This window comes from Haliotis rubra, unplaced genomic scaffold (genome assembly GCF_003918875.1).
Source record: "Haliotis rubra isolate DU_JTF1 unplaced genomic scaffold, ASM391887v1 Scf1135, whole genome shotgun sequence".
Lineage (NCBI taxonomy): Eukaryota > Metazoa > Mollusca > Gastropoda > Lepetellida > Haliotidae > Haliotis > Haliotis rubra.
The window spans coordinates 111,238-132,378 of NW_025765043.1; the positions used below are offsets into that span (position 1 = coordinate 111,238).

At 43.1% G+C, this 21,141-nt stretch overlaps 2 long non-coding RNA genes across 2 annotated transcripts; one reads left to right on the forward strand and one right to left on the reverse strand.

Annotated features, from left to right (window-relative positions):
- The first annotated feature begins 8,012 nt into the window (after positions 1–8,012).
- LOC124292201 lies at positions 8,013–9,237 on the forward strand. Its single transcript, XR_006902389.1, has 3 exons — positions 8,013–8,061; positions 8,708–8,778; positions 9,190–9,237. It is a non-coding gene; the product is annotated as an uncharacterized LOC124292201 (long non-coding RNA).
- Positions 9,238–14,514: 5,277 nt separating this feature from the next.
- On the reverse strand, positions 14,515–21,141 carry LOC124292208. The gene is made up of 4 exons (XR_006902390.1): positions 21,041–21,141; positions 20,372–20,482; positions 19,328–19,329; positions 14,515–14,526 (listed from the first exon to the last, which is right to left on the reverse strand). It is a non-coding gene; the product is annotated as an uncharacterized LOC124292208 (long non-coding RNA).

A 21,141-nucleotide genomic window follows, 5' to 3' on the forward strand; every position in this document is an offset into this window, starting at 1 on the left:
CAAGGATGGTGGCGCGGTGGCATGTGCCACTGTCATTGGATCCAGAACCATATCTTCTAGAATACCGGATAACAGCTCTATATTTACAGCAGAAGCAAACGCCATCTTAACAGCTCTTAAATATATTCAAAGACATCCCAAACATCAACAAAATATAATATTTTCTGACTCTCTGTCTTGCCTTCAGGCTATTAAAAATATATCTTGCAAACATCCACTTTTAATTTAAATACTCGAATTATATAATGAGCTACTGGCCAATGCGACATCGTCTTTTGTTGGTTACCCAGCCACGTTGGCATTTCTGGGAACACGATGGCTGATATTGCTGCTAAGGCAGCACTCAACAAATCTGTGACACCACTTCTTATCCCATACTCTGATTATAAAGCCAGCATTAGAACATACATCCGCGATCTAATGCAAAAGAAGTGGGACACCCAGGTAGGTATTAATAAATTACATGCAATAAAACCCTACATTGGTTACACCTACTTGGGTTGTCAGTCCACATTTGAGGAGGTCATTATGCGACGATGTCGCATTGGCCATACCAGATATACTCATGAATATTTATTGAAAGGCGAAGATCCTCCGTTTTGTATCCCTTGTGATGAAAGGATCACAGTCAAGCATGTCTTGCTTGACTGCATTGAATATTCATCACAAGGGATATCTATTTCACATCCAAAACTCTGAAGGATCTTTTTAATAATGTCAGTCCTCATTTAATTATTGCATTTTTTTAAAAATTAGATTTGTTGACTGATTTGTAAATAGTTAAATATTTTATTATTGGTAGTTTATATTAGTAACTGAGATTGTTAGTGGCTGTACCCTCAAAGGGGGTTGACGTAGCGTATATTATTGTCCTCCTGAGAGGGTACGTAAGTCCCAAAACTTTCAAAGTGATTTAAGTGTACCAGGTTTTTAATCGTAGAATATGTGTACTTTTAATTTATGGCTAGATTTCTCTTCTGTCGCCAATGGCTGAAGGGATGGTGTAACTCCAACTAGGGTCCATGCAGGTAGCAAAAGTAATGTAAGTCCCCATGGTTCCTAGTATGGTGATCTCCCTTCAGTTTACATTGTATTGTCTTCTTTAATTGGAATATTTTAGCTTTGTTCGCTAGTTTTATATTGGTATCTGTGATTCCCTAGTATTTTTACTGTCCTTCGTCGGCAGGTTTTTATAATAACTATATATATTCTATTACAATGTCAAATGTTCTCGTCACGATATGGCTGAAATATTGCCGATGTGACGTTAAATACTAACTCACTCACTCACTCACTCTTTGCGGTAGATCACGGATGTAACATATAATCGTAGCTTTGTAATCATCGTACGGGATACGGAGAGGTGTCACAGCTATGTTAAGAGCTGCAGGGGCGTACCCAGGAAAGCAATGAAATGTAGGCACAACTGGACATGCGAGTGGACGTAACGCACACGACTTCTAGTGGGGTTTTGTGGGCATGTCCCCCCAAGAAGATTTTCGAAAAATGGTTGCTCTAGACAGCATTTCCTGATTTACTTTACTGAAAAGAAAGCGTATTTCAAACCTTTTATAAAAATATGCTTTCATAGGAAAGTTACTGATATTGAATGGATAAATTTAGTATTCTAACAAATACTTTTATTACATATTTAAGGAATGACAAAACAGTTCTTTTAGCAAAAGCCTTCTTTTCGGCCATAAAATGTTAAGTACCAGCTGATTTACTGTTTATAAAAAAAACAAAACAACAACAACATTATTCCATGTTTTTCTTGTGTGTGTGTGTGTGTGTGTGTGTGTGTGTGTGCGTGCGTGGGGATGGGAGAAGGGGTTGGGTTAGAAGAAATCAGTATACAATTTATATGCATCTAGAAGAAGTTGTAGGCTTCTGCTAGTTATATCGGCTGAAGCCAGTAACTGTTGTTTCATGTAGTTAAATGAAATCCATGTGCCTCGTCTTCCGAGTAGCAAATTGCTCAATGACATGGTGTGTGTTTACAGGCATGTCTCTGTGGACATGGATAATTGCAGTTGATGACATACGGATATCAGCCATATTGTACCGAAGGTATGTCTTGATCCTCCTCATTGCACTGAAGCATCTCTCGGTTGATGCTGATGTCACGGGCATATTGGTGAATTGCCGAAACAATTAAGTGTAGGCACGTGCCTAAAGTGCCTAATGTCAGGTTCGCTATTGACTGCCTTTGCGGCGCTGGGTAACCAACAAAAGACAATATTGTATTGGCCTGTTGCAATATCATTGTATAGTTCTAAAATGTTGAAAATGGGGGGTAGTCCAGTGGTTAAAGTGTCCGCTCTTCACGCCGAAGAACCGGGTTCGATTCCCTACATGGGTACAATGTCTGAAGCCCAATCCGCCGTGATATTGCTGGGACTATGACTATAACCTTCGAGCGCCTAACAGGCAGCTTGGGTTATCCGGGGTAATAATGTGCTGTGCCTTGATTGTTAGCGCTATGAGCGTGCCTAGTGTGGAGTTTGGCGCTATATAAATGGACACATTATTAATATTATTATTATATTGCTAAAAGCAGCGTCAAACCATACCCACTCACTCACTCTACTTCTGGTCGTGCCAATTGCCAGGGAGGAGTAGACAAAAGCTGGTGTGGAGTGAGTATGTCGAAATCAATATTTCCAGTTGCAATATGCGGTTTAATGCGAATCCCAAGAAGGGGAACCAGCTTGTGTTTCATTTGAAAAAAGTTCTTCATAAAGGTCGCTAACAACAGAGTCATAAGTAGGATCGGAGGGATTGGAACGAAATTTAATAATCTAATGCGGCGTTGTTTTGAAGAAGGCTCATTTGCCTCTAACTGAATGCTCTCAACGGGGGAAGTTCGAAAGGCACCCAAACGAAATGAGTCCTTCGTGGTGAATTATGTCTATTTTTTTTGTTTGAATTACTCTTGCAGGCTCCATATACATATACTGTCCCTAGTATGTTGATGTTACCTTCAGTTGTTGGCAATCTATAGCCTGTTTGATATCTTGTCTTATACAGCTAAGCAGTTTCAGATTTTCATACTAGTTTTAAATCTCTCTTTGTGATCATCTAGTTATTTTACCATTCGTTGTTGACATTTTTTATAATTTACCTTTAATTATTATAAAAATATAACTTGAATTAGTCACGATATGGCTGAAATGAAAACCAACACCGGGGTTACAAGAGTGTTATAGTCAAGAAAATACAGATTTGAAAAGCCATAATATCTTAAAGATGTGCCATGCTGTTTCGGCCCATTTCACATTGTTAAGGACTGACTGACCGACTGAGTTTGGTGTTACGCCGCTTTTAGTATTGTTAAGGACAACGGAACTCAGAGGTATATATCAACAATTCATACTAATGTTTAATGAATGTTTCCATTCTCATGAACAGCCGATTGATAGATTTCAAGGGTCGAAGTGATGTGTTGGGCACAGAACACTATTCCAGTGCCAGTGCCCTCAACCACCAGAATCCCGTCCTCCACCGACACAGTGACGCAACCCACGGCAAACAGGTTGCCAAATTTGCTCGCCTCTTACGACCAGCAATGGGGTGTTGTGGACACATTCTACCCCGGGTCCCAACGGGGGAAGAGCTATTAGCGTTACCAAGCACTATTTACGAGTGTCAAAATCATGCAGATACGTCTTGATAATTCATATTAAATGCCTTTTAATGACTCGCGTTATATGGCTTTGTAGCTGTAGGTTTATAGTAAAGTAGATACAGCATCTCAAAACTAAATGAGAGTGCCCGTTTAGTCACCATTGCTGTACCTGTATAGAATGAAACGTAATGTTATTCAAAATGACCGTAACATTTTCCATGATGACCTCCATTTAGAATCGTACAGGAAGTAATGCTCGATATTCTTCCAACTAGAATCATGTGGAATATTGGAAACAAACTTTTGATATCAAAGGTAAAACGTTCGTTTTATCTTGTATTTGTTGAGGTAAACAGTTTATCAAATCCAGTGCATCTCTGGTAAAACTGAAAACATATGTAAGCAAGGTTTTTAAATATTATGTCAATAAAATTGCTTATCGATATGAAGCACAACCGTGGCATGCAATTGTTTATTAGTGTCAAATGTAAAAGTAACAAAACTAGTCACGACGAAAGCATACCTATCGCATATCAGAGGTTACTCAGCTCCATTACATGGAAATGCGTTGTTCTGTTGATTTTGTTTGTGGTGACTTGCATACAGGTGACAACCATTGGTTATGCTCAGTCACATGTAGACCGGACCAAGGGACCCCACCCGTTGGACGGATACAAGGGGGACCAGCTGCAGGCTGTTTTAGTTGGGATAACTGTCTCTTCGAATACAGAAATCCATCAGTGGGTCCACAACCCTAAATTCGTGATTTGATGTGGCAACTACATGGTAATATCGTAATGGATAGGTGGGATTTGGGAGGCGATGGTCAGCCAACCTGCCTAGCCGCAGTCCGAGATTAAAAAAATCTACTAACACAAAGTAACATGCAGTATCTCCTACCCCATCCACAGTGCCATGCTTCAGTGGCCAACCGGTCCTTATCCGACTGTGATTATTGGCAACCGAACTGCAAATGATTCTGTGTTGGTGGCCAACCTGCGTTGATTTCATTTCTATTGACAGCCAGGCCATTACTTAGAAAGACATATTTAATTTACATACCCCATAGAATATATAAATATCCCTGATACACTCTGCGCCAAATTGCCTACGATACTAAATACATGTATTTAGGAGATAAACGTACTGTGTTTAAATATAAGATGAATGTTAGACCGAATTGATAGTCTCTAAATTTCATTTGAATCCGAACGCGTAGCATGAATCCGAACGCGTAGCGTGAAGTTTCAAATGATTAATTTAGAGACTATCAATTCGGTCTAACATTCATCTAATTTCCAAACACAGTCTGTTTATCTCCATTCTACCGTAACCGATTTAAAATCGAACGTCTGCGGAAGAAACTACGTAATCCGGCATGGGACGTGAAGGGAGTGGTAGGTGCCGTTCGTATTTTGTTTAACACTGCCACTTAAAAAAAAATATATTCTGTCCGAAGAAAACAAACTACTGTTTATCCAATACAATAATGTGATACCTAAGAGCTTTGTTAATATTATCGCAACTTCACAATACCGACACCAGCCTATTGTTTTGTGTGCCGTGTTACTCTACCACCCTTGCTACACTATAATGGACTCGTCTGATCTACTTATTTTCTTGGAAGTAGTTGTTGACAGTGCAACAGTTTGAAATAGTGGACGAGCCAATGTTTACAGTTTGAGAAAGGTTGAAATTTGAGTGAGTGAGTGAGTTATTATTTAACGTCACATCGGCAATATCTCAGCCATATCGTGACGAGAACATATGTAACATTGAAATGGAATATATGTATAGTATAAAACCTGTCGACGAAGGACAGTAAAACAACTAGAATATCACAATTACAGCTAAAACTAGTGTCGAAAGTTAAAACTGTTAGCACTATTTGGCCAATACAATATAAAAACAGGCTACAGATCGCAAACAACTAATAGGTAGATCACCATACTAGGGACTATGGGGACTTACAGTACCTTTGCTACATGCATGGACCGTAGTTGGATTTACACCATCCCTTCTGCTGTTGGCGATTGTAAGAATTGTTAGCCAAAATTAAAATAACAAGAAGACTACGTTTAAAAGTCCCGGTAAGTTTGAATTGACATTATCATATTTATAAGCACTTTGGAACCTCATAAATTTATTAAATGGCTTTCTAGATATGTCATAGAGTACCTAAAATATAAGGGAATCAGTTTACGACCTGAAAAAACTAAGAGATCTTGTTGGGTACGCCCCTGGATTGTCAGAAGAGGAGAGGTGGGGGCTTATAACTCACATGAACAATGTTGTTTGTGGAATAATTTTGTTGAATGCTACAAGAAAAATGAAAACAAAATACAGATATCAAACTTAAAACCAACTAACGTTATAACAAAACCAATGGGCTATTACCTTGTTCGAGAAAAGTATCCATCAGTATCCACATAATGGAACGATATGCCATTCATCGGCAGCTGCCCCCCAAAACTGTTCCATGTCACGTGACCGGGTTTCACTGGACACCGAAGATAATACACCTGACAAGTTTTTACATAATGTCACAATTCTTTAAAAACGGTGCATGTTGTTTTAAGGGATTAGCTTTCTGAAATACCTAGCGAAATAGGTGACACGAACTCACCCCTTGTTCACTTACATGATGAAAATCAATGAAATTGAACTCACTTAGCTTGTTTTGATTGATATGAGTAAGCACCAACTCATCAATTTTGGTACATAATATGCTGGCCATACTGGTCATCACTTTTAATGTGGCAAAACAGCAGTTACATGTGTAAAGTAAAAGTTCATTCCGACTTCACGAGGCTGTATGTATGGATGGTACATCTTGAATGCCCTGGGTATGTTGTAGAGTCTCAGCTGTCTCCACTGTCGATGATATAGTCACCAAACATCCTGACATACGTAACCACGAACGTGTCAACAATGATATAAAGGTATAATTTATAAATATCCGCTGTGACAATGAATACAACATGTAAGATAAATATATTTTACAATACCGCTGATGATTTGTCAACAGGAAGAATAAATGTACTTGCGTTCGCAGAAACAGTTTCATACTTAATGAAACTGCAGTGTAGACTGGATGTGTACTATGTACATGTATTATGAAATTGTTTTATCATTATGATGATTAAAATAATTTGTCCCAAGATGTCATTTTAATGGATTTATTGTTGTTGCCATGTCATGAATATGTAAAATATTATCTAACATCTGGTATTTTCTACGGATATCACTTCGTTGTACAATTTATTTTGTTTTCAACTTGGGAATTTAGTGTTATCTGCATGCCTATCATCACAGATTATGTCCATTGTTCTCCAAGTGCGGTCAACCTGAAAATCCCTGTGTGTCGCCCATATTGTTGTTACAAACATCACAAATACTAAACCTTTTCAGTATACGTTAGTAACTCTACAAACATAAAGACTATCTTTTGACGGGCCCTTTTGACAAAGACGTCGTGCCAGATAAAAGTAATAAATCAATTAGCGTGTTATCGGTTAATCCTTTCATCTGTGTTTGTTTTTTTTAACTCAGATGATAATTCCTTTTGCTGCTCCTGCATGCATATATTACATAACATGTAGTTCACTAGATGACCATCAAGTGAATGATGACAAATAAACGGGTAAAATCGTTGTATTGCATGCAATATTAATTGCCTACAGAATCTTAGGGAACTACGCTGTGTGGTTTTAAAATAATAGGTCATCAACCATCACATTGTTCTTGATATGATTAAATATCAGGTAATAGTTTTAAAGAAATACACAGAAATAGGATCAAATTGGATCGGTCATATACGATCAACGCATCGGAAAATCTGAAAATGCTTATACTGACTGCTGGAGTACTTTATTACGGGAAATACATCCACTGTTCTTATTGTTTCATTCTTTAGGTTGAGGAAATTCTGCCATGGTTGACAGCTGCCCAGTCCCTGGGTCCGTCACGGTCGAGGTAGCATGTGCTGCAGTCAGACCACATACTAAAATTGTTGTCCCGAAACCGGAAGCGCTTGATTTGGAATGAATGAGGCGTCGCGAGATGTGACGGACATTGTAAAAACAAACAATTTACATAAACACATATTGCAGTTATCAGTGTTTTCCAAGCTTATGAAGGGTAAGCAGACTATTGGCATGTTAACAATAGAAATGAAAAAGCAACCTAATTGACTACCCATAAGTCTTTGTTTGAAATGCCGCCATCTTTGTTCAAACGTACACGCGCGAGATTGGAAAAACTTCGTTGTTGTTTCCAAGTAAGTCTATGAGTAAGGTAGTAGAAATGGCAGTCTGTATACTTGCTATAGTTTTCTTGACACATGGCAACAAACTTGACAATCGAAGCTTTGGAAACAAGGATCCGGGAACTCAAGCGATCTCAACGGAAACCCAAGACAGAGAAATTGGCAGGTAGGTTTCAGATAAAATTAATTATTTTCTTCTTATCATAGCAGTCAGTTTGCATCGAATTAAACGTTTTCGGTAGGACCGGAACCTTTATCGACCCGGAACAATAACTGTGCGCTCGCATTTCGATTTCTCCACGGTTATAAATGTGAACATTGCATTTTGGTGTGAAATTTGTTAAAAACAACATTATTGTTGATACCAACTGAACATTCCGTTAAAATATAACCATAAGACAAGTATACCCTTGTGTTCCTGTACGTTGAGTCTGATGTTTATATAATTTTGATTTCCTGCGGCAGCTCATTTTGTTGCTGGGCACAACCAACACCATAACCAAATATTTATTCTTCAGTCATTTTTCTGAGTGTAATTTTGTCTCAGTATTATTCTTTTCTTGTCGGACTATTTCAATTATGTATCCAGCTATATTGGAACCGTGTACTGGAGCGGCGTTTATATAAGACACTTGGCTTGTTCACCTTTCCAGGTTATTGATGGAATAAAAATATATTTTAAGAAATTGTTATACATGTATCCAGCAAGGCAACAAATATAGATGAAACCAGTAGTTCATGATATTCCGGTGGAAAATATTACCAATCGACATATGTTCATGATCCAAATGTGTGTCTCTTTTTTGTTTTAGGCTATTGTGAGAAGAATCGTGGAAAAGTTCCCGGAGTACCTTGAAAATCGATTAAAAGTTACTTATTTAAGGTAAAAAAACTTACCCCAAGTTTTATTATTGCTCGTCATCATAATCAAGATATATGTTGGGTTTTATAAGATTAGAGACGTCAGTATTACAAAATACAATTAATTCGTTTCTTGTTCACCATTGGGTAAATCTAGCATCTAATTATTTCATTGTCAGGTATCTAGTACTAGCAGTAGAATTGACATAGCATACTATTATGTAGTGCATATTTGCTGCATAATCATGTCTGTCATGTTAATAGAAAACTTCTCACGCCCGGGCTGTAATGCATATACATGTAGTTGATATACCACAATTACTTATTACTTGGTTTGATACATGATAATAATCAAACTTATGAATGTTTGTGTCGGATTGTAATAATCTATTATTGGACGAATGAAAATTAATTCATTTGCTTTTCTTAATAGAAACCTTTTGGATAATCTGGAGGAGCAAGACGGACGATCGACGTCGGCAGACTACAGGAAAAAGAAAACACAGGAAAGATGCTAAAAGAAACAAAAGAATCTGATCTGTAAGTTCCTGAAACTGGATAATATAATATAATTTGTACCGGTTTATACACTTCCTGACACCAGTTTAAAACACTCTGAGTCACTGACATGATGTGCTACATATTATCACATCGCTATATACCTGTAATAGAATAACTTTCCTTATCACATGTCATTACCCATCACCGTAATGTGCCATTATCTAATTAGAACAAGTGCCGCACTCAAGAATAAATGTTGGACATAACTTTCGCAGTGCAAGAATTTCATTTTTTCCCCAGAAACTCCAACACCTCCTGAAGAATCTAGCTGGGCAGAGAAAAGAACACAGAAGGTGGCTGCAGTCCTAACCCTAGAATTGACATCGCCAGTGGTGTCTGAAGCTCCAGCGGCAAAATGAAGAACTTGCGACACCATCCAACAAGATTCTTTCCAACCACCTAAAGGTCTAAGGAATAGGATGGAATGTCTAAATGTACATTCAATTATCTCCTGTAGTCACCCTGTTTAGGACAAGAACATCTGTCTCTCTCTCTCTGTCCCTCTGTGTGCTTTGTGTCAATGTTTAATTGTAACATTGAAACATAGATATGATATATATGTTTATGATGAATAAAGAGAAATCGACTGACATGCCTGATTTTGTATTTATTTATTTCTATGTCCATGTGGTGTTGAGGTAACTGTAGTTGAAATGAGTTTATTTTATATTTCAATGTATCATGAATAAAATATATGACCTAATACATTCAAATATATAATACACTCATTTCACCTACAGTTAATTTAGTTGAATAATCATAATTTAATATGGACATATGGTAATCACTGAATACTAATGATTGAAACCAAATGGAGCCATACAGATTCTGATTTACTGAAACTTATGGAACATGGTAAAAATGTGTTTAATAGAATCGAAATTCACAGGGAATCATAATTGAACTAAGTAAATACAATGTATATGAAACCATCTAAAAGTAGAGGATAAGGGAAACCCAATGGAACCTCATAGGAATCTGCGTAACGGAAACGCACTGGAACCATACAGGAATCTGGGTTACGGAAACGCACTGGAGCCCTACAGGAAAAAAGGGTAACGGAAACGCACTGGAGCCTTACTGGAAAGTGGGTAACGGAAACGCACTGGAGCCCTTACTGGAAACTGGGTAACGGAAACGCACTGGAGCCATGCCGGTTTCTGGGTAATTTGTAAGTTTCCGTTTTCCGAAACTTGAAGGAAATGTAGAGAAACGTTCCGGAAACCTAGTTGAAACGTAAGTTTCCATTTTGTTTCCGTTAGGTTTCCGGGTCGGAAACCAAGTTATTTTGCTGTGGCACTCCCAGGGTTGGAACTCCCCAGGGATGGAAGCTCACCGTAAGTACGGTTTACTTACTGAGTCGTGTATCTGCATATGCCTCCGCAGAGATTAGCGCCTTCCTAAGAATGAGTCCTCGAAGCCACATGGTAGAGCAGTGGCTCATGGTTTGTTTGTTCTTTGTCGAAGCCATTCTGCATGAAGAACCCGATGATGTCAAAGCCATTCCAAGAATGAAGTCGTATTCGTGCAAACCTGAGTTTGAAAAACGTGGTGGAAGGGGAACCCATGCCTGGGACGCACATGGTGGATCTCATCAATGATCTTGTTCGACAACGCACCAAATCAGACCCTCCACAGGGTTGGTATATTCTGGGTCAGTATCTCGCTTCCAGCAACGTACCCCATGAACTGATTGGTAACCCTCTACGTTGGTCCTGGATGATGAAAACCAAAGGGCCATCCACCCAGCCCCCTGACACCCCCCTGAAGCATCAACACCCACCCGCTGACTTGTTTTTGACACCACCCGCATCCAACCTTCCTCTGGAACCCAAGAAGAAGAAGGCAGCAGAGACCCCCTCCTCCTCCTCCTCCCCTCTCAACCGGGTTCGTCAGTGGATTCACTTTTAATAAAAGGGAGCAGAGGGTGATGCCAACGACAGTGTCACCATGAGACGTCCAAAGAGAAACAACAACAGCAAAGCATCATCGTCTTTGTCTCCTGCATGGACACGATGGCTCCACCACACCTATTACGATCCCAAACACCCAGCAGGCTATGGGGGATTGCTTGCCTTGTGGCAAGCAGCAGCAGGACATCAAGCCAAAGCAGGACCCAGGAAGGGGGGACCCAGAAAGGGGGGACCCAAGAATGGGGGACCCAAGAATGGGGGAAGCAAAACGGGGCCAAGGCCCACACAACGCCAGGTTCGCCAATGGTTGAAAACCCAGGACACGTACACCTTGCACAAACCAGCCCGACGCTCGTTTCCCAGGGATCATTACCGTGTGGGTGGCGTGGATGAATTGTGGCAAGCCGATCTGAGCGATCTCCTTGCGTATCAGAAAGAGAACCAAGGCTACCGGTATTTGCTGTGTGTCATCGATGTTTTCTCCAAAATGGCTTGGGTGCAGCCCATGAAAGCCAAGACCGGTGCCACTTTGATAGAGGCCTTTCAACGGATCCTGAAACAAGCCAAAGGACGTGTGCCATCCCAGTTACAGACAGACAAAGGGACTGAATTTGTCAATGCACCTTTTCAAGCCTTCCTCAAGAAACGGGGCATTCATTTCTACACCAGTCAAAACCCAGAAACCAAAGCCTCTGTGGTGGAACGTTTTCAAAGGACGTTGAAAAACCGTATGTGGCGTTATTTCACCCAACAGGGAACACGCCACTACCTTAAGGCATTACCCCAACTGTTGCATTCCTACAATCATCACGTCCATCGTACGATTGGACAACGCCCCGTGGATGTACGTCCTAACGCTCCCTACGATGAAATTCGGGTGTTGGATCACATGGAACGACAGAAGAAGCAGAAGCAGCGCCAACTCAAGACAAAGAAGAAGAAGAAGAAGAAGCACCCTCTCTTGTTACCCGGGACCCGTGTCCGTTTGAACAAGACCAAGGGCACGTTTGACAAAGGGTACCTTCCCAACTGGACCACCGAACTGTTCACCGTGGATCGGGTGGTGAAAGGACATCTTCCTCCTGTCTACCGAGTGACAGATGATCATGGAGAAGTGCTGCAAGGCACCTTTTACCCGCAAGAACTGCAACCCATTCAGAAAACGGATGACATGTACAAAGTGGATCAGGTCCTGAAACGACGACGTCGTCAAAAAGAGGATGAAGTGTTGGTGAGATGGTCAGGATACCCTGCCAGCTTTGATTCATGGATCCCTGCTGCTCATCTGGTCTTTAAATAGCGTGGCCTCCAGTCTCCCACCATCAGTGGAGCATCCCCCATCATGCAGAGTGAACCGATCTCAAGGTGCAAGGAGGGCAGCAAGTCATCCCCACGCTGATGTTGCTTTGGCATGGACTTGCCACGAAGTGAAGTGGTGTTTTTCTCCCAAGTGTTTCTGATATATGGCGTGGTCATCATGAGCATGGTTCAGTTGGCATTGGACAACGGTGAGAAACAGTTGTGGACAGCCTTGTTGGCCAGTTGCTTGGGGTACTTGCTCCCACAACCCACGTTGGTGTCATCGTCGTCATCCACGTTGCCTCCCTCCTCGACTGCATCTCCAACCCCCTCTGTATCCAGCCTGGTTCCCTAAGAGAGAGAGAAAGGTGTCAGTGTCTTTGTTTTCCAAGCGAGACTTTTACGTGACCTTACCCAGCGATGCGTCCATGGATGTTCATCCCGACAACAGAGTGAATCATTACGAAGTCAAACTACCCTTTCCCATTCAAGTGAATCGCCAGGAGTGGGAAGTCGGCGTCAGTGAACTTCATTTTCCGATGACATGGTACAATGTGTGGTTCCCCTTCAACTGGTTTGTCCTTCATGTGAACTTGGAACGCATGACCCGGATTTACAGTTCAGCAGCACTCGATGCGACCGTGACAGAAAAGAACCCAGGCATCATCAGAGTAGTCAGCGAAAAGGTCATTATTCCAGAAGGAGTGTATTCCAGTCGCCAACTGGTCCAGAGACTGAACATCCTGCTTCAACACACCTGTGCACGGCTGTTGGAAAAGCATACAGCTGATGTTTACCAGCAGGATGGTAGAGGTCGTTTCAGCGTCACCGTGAACTACCCCAAAGAAGACCTCCGATTTGAAATGTGTGGCAAAACGCATGTCAACTTTTATGCTCCCACCCCGGAAGACATGTGCAGAGCCATCACGGGTTCCTCCTGCAGAACCGCAAGCCAACCTGACCACGATGGCATCAGGTCTGCCTACACCACCCGATTGGTGTTGCCTGCTCCTTTAGTACGTATGCCGGGTATCATACAGCTCCCCATGGTGGATGAAGCAGAAGAAATAAGCCATGTCTCTGCTCAGCCTGTCCAGGTGGGTGTGTTTGACCGTCCTCTCGTCGTGGGTGAACAGGAAGCACACCATCTGGCTGGTTTTGATACCGTGTACGTCTACTCGGATGCGGTGGAAGATCAAATCGTCGGGGATACCATGGCTCCCTTACTGATGTATGTCCCCGTGTCGCGTCAGATGATGGAAGACAGCGTCGTGATCAAAACCCCTCAGCACCTACGCTACATGGGATTGCGTCAGGGAACCACAGATGCCATTCGAATCTATTCAACGGATGACGTAGGACGTCTCGTGCCATTCCAGACTGGGAAGACCATCGTGACACTTCATTTCTGTCCCCATCGCCTGGGTACGTACTGAGAATCAGCATGGTAGGACACCAGTGTATCAGACACCGCAACAGCAGCGGCTTGGGTGGCCAGCAGTGAGGAGGCAGCTTAACCGTGTACCGAAGACGCATTCATCAACGAGGGAGAGGTTTCGGTAACATCTTGGGAAACTTGGGATGTTCAGCGCTCTCCATCCTCAAGACGGTGGGAAAATCAGCTCTCTCAAAACAGGCGTCAAGATGTTGCCAGGATTGGTGCAATATATCAGTTCAGGACATTGAAGTGTGGGGGACAGTTTGAAACATCATGGGAAACAAGCCTTACTTGCCACCTTGCGACAGCACCCACCGCCACCAGGATCACCCGCTCGCAAACGAAAACGGAAACAGACCGTGGGATTCACCAAAAAACGTAAACCATTGTTTAAAGCCCCACCCCGATTGGAAAGGAGTTTAGTTCAACACCAGACACCGTACAGTCAAGACCTGTTGTGCAGACCTGTTGTCCAGATCAGCTGTCAAGATGATGCGCCGAGATGCCTGCGAATGTTCCAAGGCCCAACTGGATCTCTTTTCTGTGCCCCCTGTAGTGACTTCCGTCCAAGAAGGTCAGTGGATTCGAAAAAACCCTCTGGCACCCCCTTCGGTCGCGGGCCCCCTCCAATTTAACATTGCTAACCCTGTCAATGCCTACATCGATTTGAGCCGGTGTTACCTCCGCATCTGCCTCAAAATCAAGAATACAGATGGTACGGATGCAGTTCGTGATGGCGATGGGGCACTCGCCGTGTCCAGGGTGAACAACATGATGCATTCCCTCTTTCGTGAAGTGCGTGTGCAAGTGGGACACAACCAGCTGGAAATTACTCCTTCCATGGGTACCTATCCCTACCGAGCCTATTTGGAAATGTTGCTGAGTTATGGGAAGGCAGCCAAAGGGACCCATCTCCAGTGTCCAGGATGGTACCCCGATGAAGCTGGAAAAATGGATCACTTTAATGCTGTCGCCCAGAATGCCAACGCAGGACTTGTCACACGAGGAGGGGTCATTCTACCCACCCTAGACGTGGAACTGACAGGACGTCTCCACTGTGACCTGTTTCTCCAAGACCGGTACCTGGTGGATGGAAACTAGAAACTAGAACTGATTCGCAGCCCAAGTGATTTCTACTTGATGAGTGCTGGAGATGCCGAGTGTCGATTTGAACTGACCAAAGCCGAGTTTTACGTGCGCCAAGTCAACATTGATCCTGTCATACGGGAACAACACGTGAAACACATGTCACCAGGAGTCACGGCCCAATATCCTTTGACCCGAGTCCAAGTCACAGCCACGACATTTCATGAGGAGGACGCGATTTCCACAAAGATCAACTGATTGGAGGCCAACTGCCCAAACGAGTGGTGTTGGGATTGGTGGACAATGATGCTTTTGCTGGCAGCAAGGAAAAGAACCACTACCATTTCAAGCACAACAACGTGACCAGCCTCAAGCTGAAACTCAATGGGCAAGAAGTGCATGGCACTGAAATCAAAAGTGACTTTCAGAACAACAGTGCCTCGCTCAAACAGTTGTACATGAACCTGTTCTGCAACACGGGACACCTGTGGCAAGAACATCCCTGCAACCTCACCCTGGACGAATTCAGGAACGGATTCACTGTGTGGGTGGTGGATCTGACGGCGGATCTGGGCGCAGATGAAGGGTATAACTACCCACGACAGACGGGCAAGTTGAGACTTGAACTTCAGTTTGCAGAAGCCCTACCACGCCCCCGTCACGCTCGTCTGCTACGAGGAATACGAAAGCGTATTGGAAATTGATCGGTTCCGCAACGCTCTGATGGTCTAAGGATGGACGACAACAGTGGTTTGACGACCAGACACTTGAACGCCTATGTACAACAGGATCCCCTGCTGCAAGCCCTCTACCAAGGTACCTTTGCCTGATATCACTTTGCCACCACCGTGCTGTGTGAACAGCAGGAGGGGCTTTATCCTAAAGCCTACATTGTCAACACGGGACCCCAGTCATCTCCCAGGACAACACTGGGTGTGCGTGTATTGCCCAGTACCAGGTGCCATTGACTACTTTGACAATTATGGACTCCATCCCTATCAACAGCATCCAGACTTTCGGAATGTCATGACCTTCGCCGGATGGCTCCAACAACAGTGGAATGGTCAGTCACTTCAACCCTGGTTCAGTGCCTCTTGTGGGGTGTACTGTTTGTATGTACTGGCTCATCGTGCCCGTGGATGGTCTTTTGACGAAGTGATGGAACAGTTTGATCCCTACGATACCCTCGTCAATGAAGATTGTGTAAGACGTCGGTTTCAACCCACACGCCTGACAGACAACAACGCTGGCCATGATCCACACCCCTGCCAAAGGACACAACCTTATCATTCTGATGTTATGGTGTTACAGTTATGATGTTACAGTTCATACCGTTTGTAAACAAAAGATCAGGGACGCCCCTAATCCTGCCTCTTTTGTCAAAGTGTTCTTGTTAGCGGGGGAAAATAAAACGTTTGAAAAATGTCAACCTAGCGTTGTTATTGTTGTTGGCATTGAAATGAACCCTTCTTTTGAGAGAGATGGATGGCCCTGAAAAGGGCCGTTTTTTAGAGTGTACCTCACTCGAGGGACCAGAGCTGGCACCTCCACTGACAGGGATGAATGGCCATCTTTGTTTTTACGGGGCACTTGCTTCCATGAGTCAAACGCCTGATATAAGTGTCCTTTAACACTGTCTTGCAGTAGAAACATTGAAAGGTACCATTATACTCGATGCTCCCATTGGCGTAGACGGGCAGGCAACCATGATATCGCTGAGACTGTCAGGCAAGGGTGGTGATGCTGTCTCCAAAGAAATGAGTTCCAGATCCCAGTTTTCAACCATGATGATGAAGTGATAGCATTTCCCTGTCTCTCCCTCATGATATAGGAGAGCTAAGCCAATCAAAGGCCATGACGTCGCCACAACCTCTGACTACGTCATCGGTACTACGTCATTACCCTCACGCGCGACCATGACGTCATCGATACCACGTCATCGACGACACGTCATCGCTGTCTCGTCGCCTGCATATAAACTCCAGCATGGGCCAGTGAGGGCTATCTTGATGCAACATGGACACAAGAAAAGTGGAAGTCATGCGACCCGCGCCTTACCGGAAAAACTGTGGTAGACGGCAATGCTTGCGGTGCAGCCCTACCTTACAAGGGAAGGCTGACATCAAAATGGAAGAGGCAGCAACAACACCTGCAGAACCGGTACCAACAACGGAAACAGAAGCAGCGGCAGCCCCACCACCACCACCTACGGCAGCAGACACGGTAGCCCCACAACCACCACGACCAACAATGGCAGCCACATCGAAAACATTACCAAAATGGTCATCAAAATGGCGACTGATTATCTGTCCTACCTGTTTCAAAGCATATCCCTCGAATTGCTTTGATGTCGTCCAAGGAGATGCCTTTTACATATGCCTCTACTGTGGGGAAGGCATCATCAAGAGAGGGCAACAACAGCACGATGATGTGTGCCCCGGAAAATTTATTTTTCGGGGTCTCAATCTCCTCTGTGAATGTTAACCTGTCTTGTTCACATACCAACGGCCCTTTTCAGGGCCACCCACCTCGCTCGAAAGAAAACCTGAGTGACAAAAGCTTTTAACCACACACACACACACACACTTCTCTAGCCACGCCATCGTCCCCCTCACAACTCTCCCTCCCTCCCTCCCTCCCTCTCTCTCCTTCTCCTCTCCTTTCCTTCCCGTCCCTCTCCTTCCCGTCCGCCGTTCGTCCGTTCCGCCATCTTGAAATACGTATACGCTCGCGAGATCCCACGAGAATCCACGAGATCACGCGAGATCTCACGCGATCCCACCGGATGGGACGCCATCTTGAAACGTGTCCGACATCTTGGTCCGGAGGTGACGTCATCGTCATGCGCGCGCACCCACCGGAACCGGACGTGGCGTCATCACCATGCGTGCGCACACACCGGACCCGGAACCCGAGTGATCTCCCCTGACCGGAGATGACTGATCCAAGATGGCGGCGCCCAAGGGGGCCGGATGTGCCGCCATTTTGAAAAAGGCACCAGGGAGACATTGTACACTACTTTTCTCTTCTAATTAAAAGCAGAGAATGCAAGATTAAAGAACAAAATGAACATAAAAAAGATTAATGTTAACTAAAAACTTCAACGAGAATAAAGAAGCCACCCATCATATGTTAACTAAACAAAGAAAGGACAAGTCACTAAAACAATTTTAACCCGTTCTGATCAATGGGTGAAGCGTATTTTTTAAAAATGTATTGATTCCCTTAGTCAATGTGTCTTTCGCGGCGGTTCGCGGCACCGAGGTTTGCACTTTAAATGTGGCTTTAGCGGCAATTCGTATTTTTCAAATGTGGCTTTCCCGGGTGGACACTGGTCAGCCTGCAGTATCCCGTATCTCATCAACAATGTCATGCTTCAGTGGCCGACCGGCCATTGTTTAACTCTGATTATAGGCAGCTAAAAATGATGGTCACGATGACAGTGGTCAAACTGCGTTGATTCGATTTCTATTGACAGCAAGGTCATTATTCAGACATACATTCAATTTACCTAACTCAGGGAATATATATATAAATATCCCTGATAAAACAATCTCCAAAATGCCTACGATACTAGTCTTCATCCGTTCAGGTCAAAATGCGTGTTAAAAACAGAATAGCCTCCACGTCGGAAATCGCCTTAAGTCGTGTATAGTGCCATACAACCTGCCAGATGTCCGTTGTTATCACCAAAACACAAAGTAGATTTCTTTTGTTCATGACTGATGGTCGAATTTGTGTTTGGCACCGCATAAATACTGCACATGCACAACGGAATATCTAGAAGCAAGTACACGGGGTCCGTGTAGGTGTCTGCCTCTGTTTGTGACCATCAGACATCATCTGAACGGTATATCACTAACATTCTTGACAGAGTTGCTGTAGTATATTTCGGTGACCCGTCTTAATGCACGACACTGGTGGGCCAAATCGTGCATGTACCGTCCTTGATGTATGAGGCGGGTGCAACTCTGTCCTAGTCCGCCAGGTTCCAGTTTGTAATCCCACTGAGCATGTTCGTGACATTGAGGAATGGCTAAATACGAAAGATAGATCTGCCAGATCCGCCAATAAAAAAATGGAAAATTCAAGCTCTCCGTGCATGCAGTTGGCAGGTTGGACAAACACACAGAAGTGTGGAACAAGCTGTTAACATTTCAAAGGCAGACAGTAATTGCTAGAAAGACAAACAGACTAAGGGCGACAACTGGTGCACAAGACCGTTTCATTAGGACGATTGCGTGACGAATCGACAGCTCCCAGGGTCATGTTACTTCTGATTTAGACAGCGGGACATGACAAACTAAATTGTTCGGGATAAACAGTAGCCTAGCAGTTTCATTGCATGATATAAATGAGTGAGTTAAGCAATATTCCAGCAATGTCAGAGCAGGGCACACCAGAAATAGGCTGCACACATAGTGCCCATGTGGAGAATCGAACCCGGGACGTCACGGGCGAACTCTTTAACCACTAGGATCCTCCCCCACCCCATCCACCCCACCCACCACCCCTTCATTGCGTGATAACATAAAAGTGAAAGAAAATATTTGCATAACAACATGAAAAGGTTATTAGTTATATAATTTACAAACTGTTCTATATTTATGTTAGTTTATCAGATGTTATATTATAATAGATATATAAATTGATAATTATGATAATAAGCGGAAGTAAACGACACTGTTTATGTACGGATAAACGTTTTGTTTGTTGTTATCAGAGTTAGTTACTGATCACTGAACCGTGTCGGCTCCTTCATTCACGGAGCAGTCACCCACCTATGTTTTTTTTAAATTTCCCTGAGTATATTTAGGTCGGTTGCGCTTTGACGAGATAAGCGCCCCTCTTGCTAAAAAGTGTACATTTGTTTAGTTTTCTTGCTGAATTATGTTTACACTGCACCTGAATCAGTCCGCCATTCTCGCTTTTACGAGTCGACTGGTCTGAGGGTTATCCTTCAGACTGACTCAGATGGTAGAGATTAGCTAGGCGTAGACGATCCCCACAGACTTCCTTGTATGTCAAACTGAATAATTACTTACTGTACGTAGAACTACCACTAGAAGCCCCATTTATTATGACTGTATAACTGTAAATATAGTTATAACTGTCGTTATTTCATGACATAATCCGCATGTATCTTTTACATTTCACAATAACCTTCCTTTCAAATATTTAATGTTCAATATCAGTGTTCTATACATTTGGATCAGGAAGTCACGGGGTCACATGGGCGATATCAGTTCATGAAAATATATTGCAGAATTCGCTGACGTGAATTTGTGTCTTACTGAAGCCAAACGGCTAGTTATGACTTACCTTCATCATCTTGAACTTGTGATGTTGAAGGTGGAGATGACGCTGCGTCTTGCAAGTCGCTGTCCCTTGAAGGCGGCTTCGGTTTCCTTTTCTTGCGTGGCATGTTCCTATCATGATATGTTTAGAATTGCTATTCTCATTGCTAAATGTATATCTGAGCATTGTTTTCCTGTCATATAAATGCCCCGAACATTCACGGTCGAGCCCAGGATAATAGAGCGAGGCCGGTTATTCAATTGAACGATCAATTTGTTGTGCAGTACACACACTTGTGTGTCACAGACTGTAACATACACTTCCTTGTTAGTAGAGCGTAACTAAGTCTGGAGATGTAAATTGATATTTCCTTCTTTGACGAAAACATATAACCGTACACTGAGCTACACGGGGTAAAATACAATGAACTTGTGTAGACATGTAACAGGTACCATACTCAACAAGCACGGGTATTTGTGTCTCGCAAACCTATCCAGCCTTGTTCAGCTCATAGAGACATGCATTGCGACATTGCAGGTTATATCAGGGAGACTATATTGATTATCCCTGGTTATATCAAAAGGTGGTTAGTCTACAAAGCCAAATATGTAGAAGCAGTTTGAGACTAGTTATGCTTCATTTAGTACTAAACACCATTCTAGGTGTTGTAGAGGATCTTTATGACATACCTGTCGTCTTTACTCCTCCCACTTCACCTCCGGGTGTAACGCGTCGCTGACAACCTTGTTCCCGGGTACGCTGTGCAGGCGCGTCGCTTCAGCCACTGATA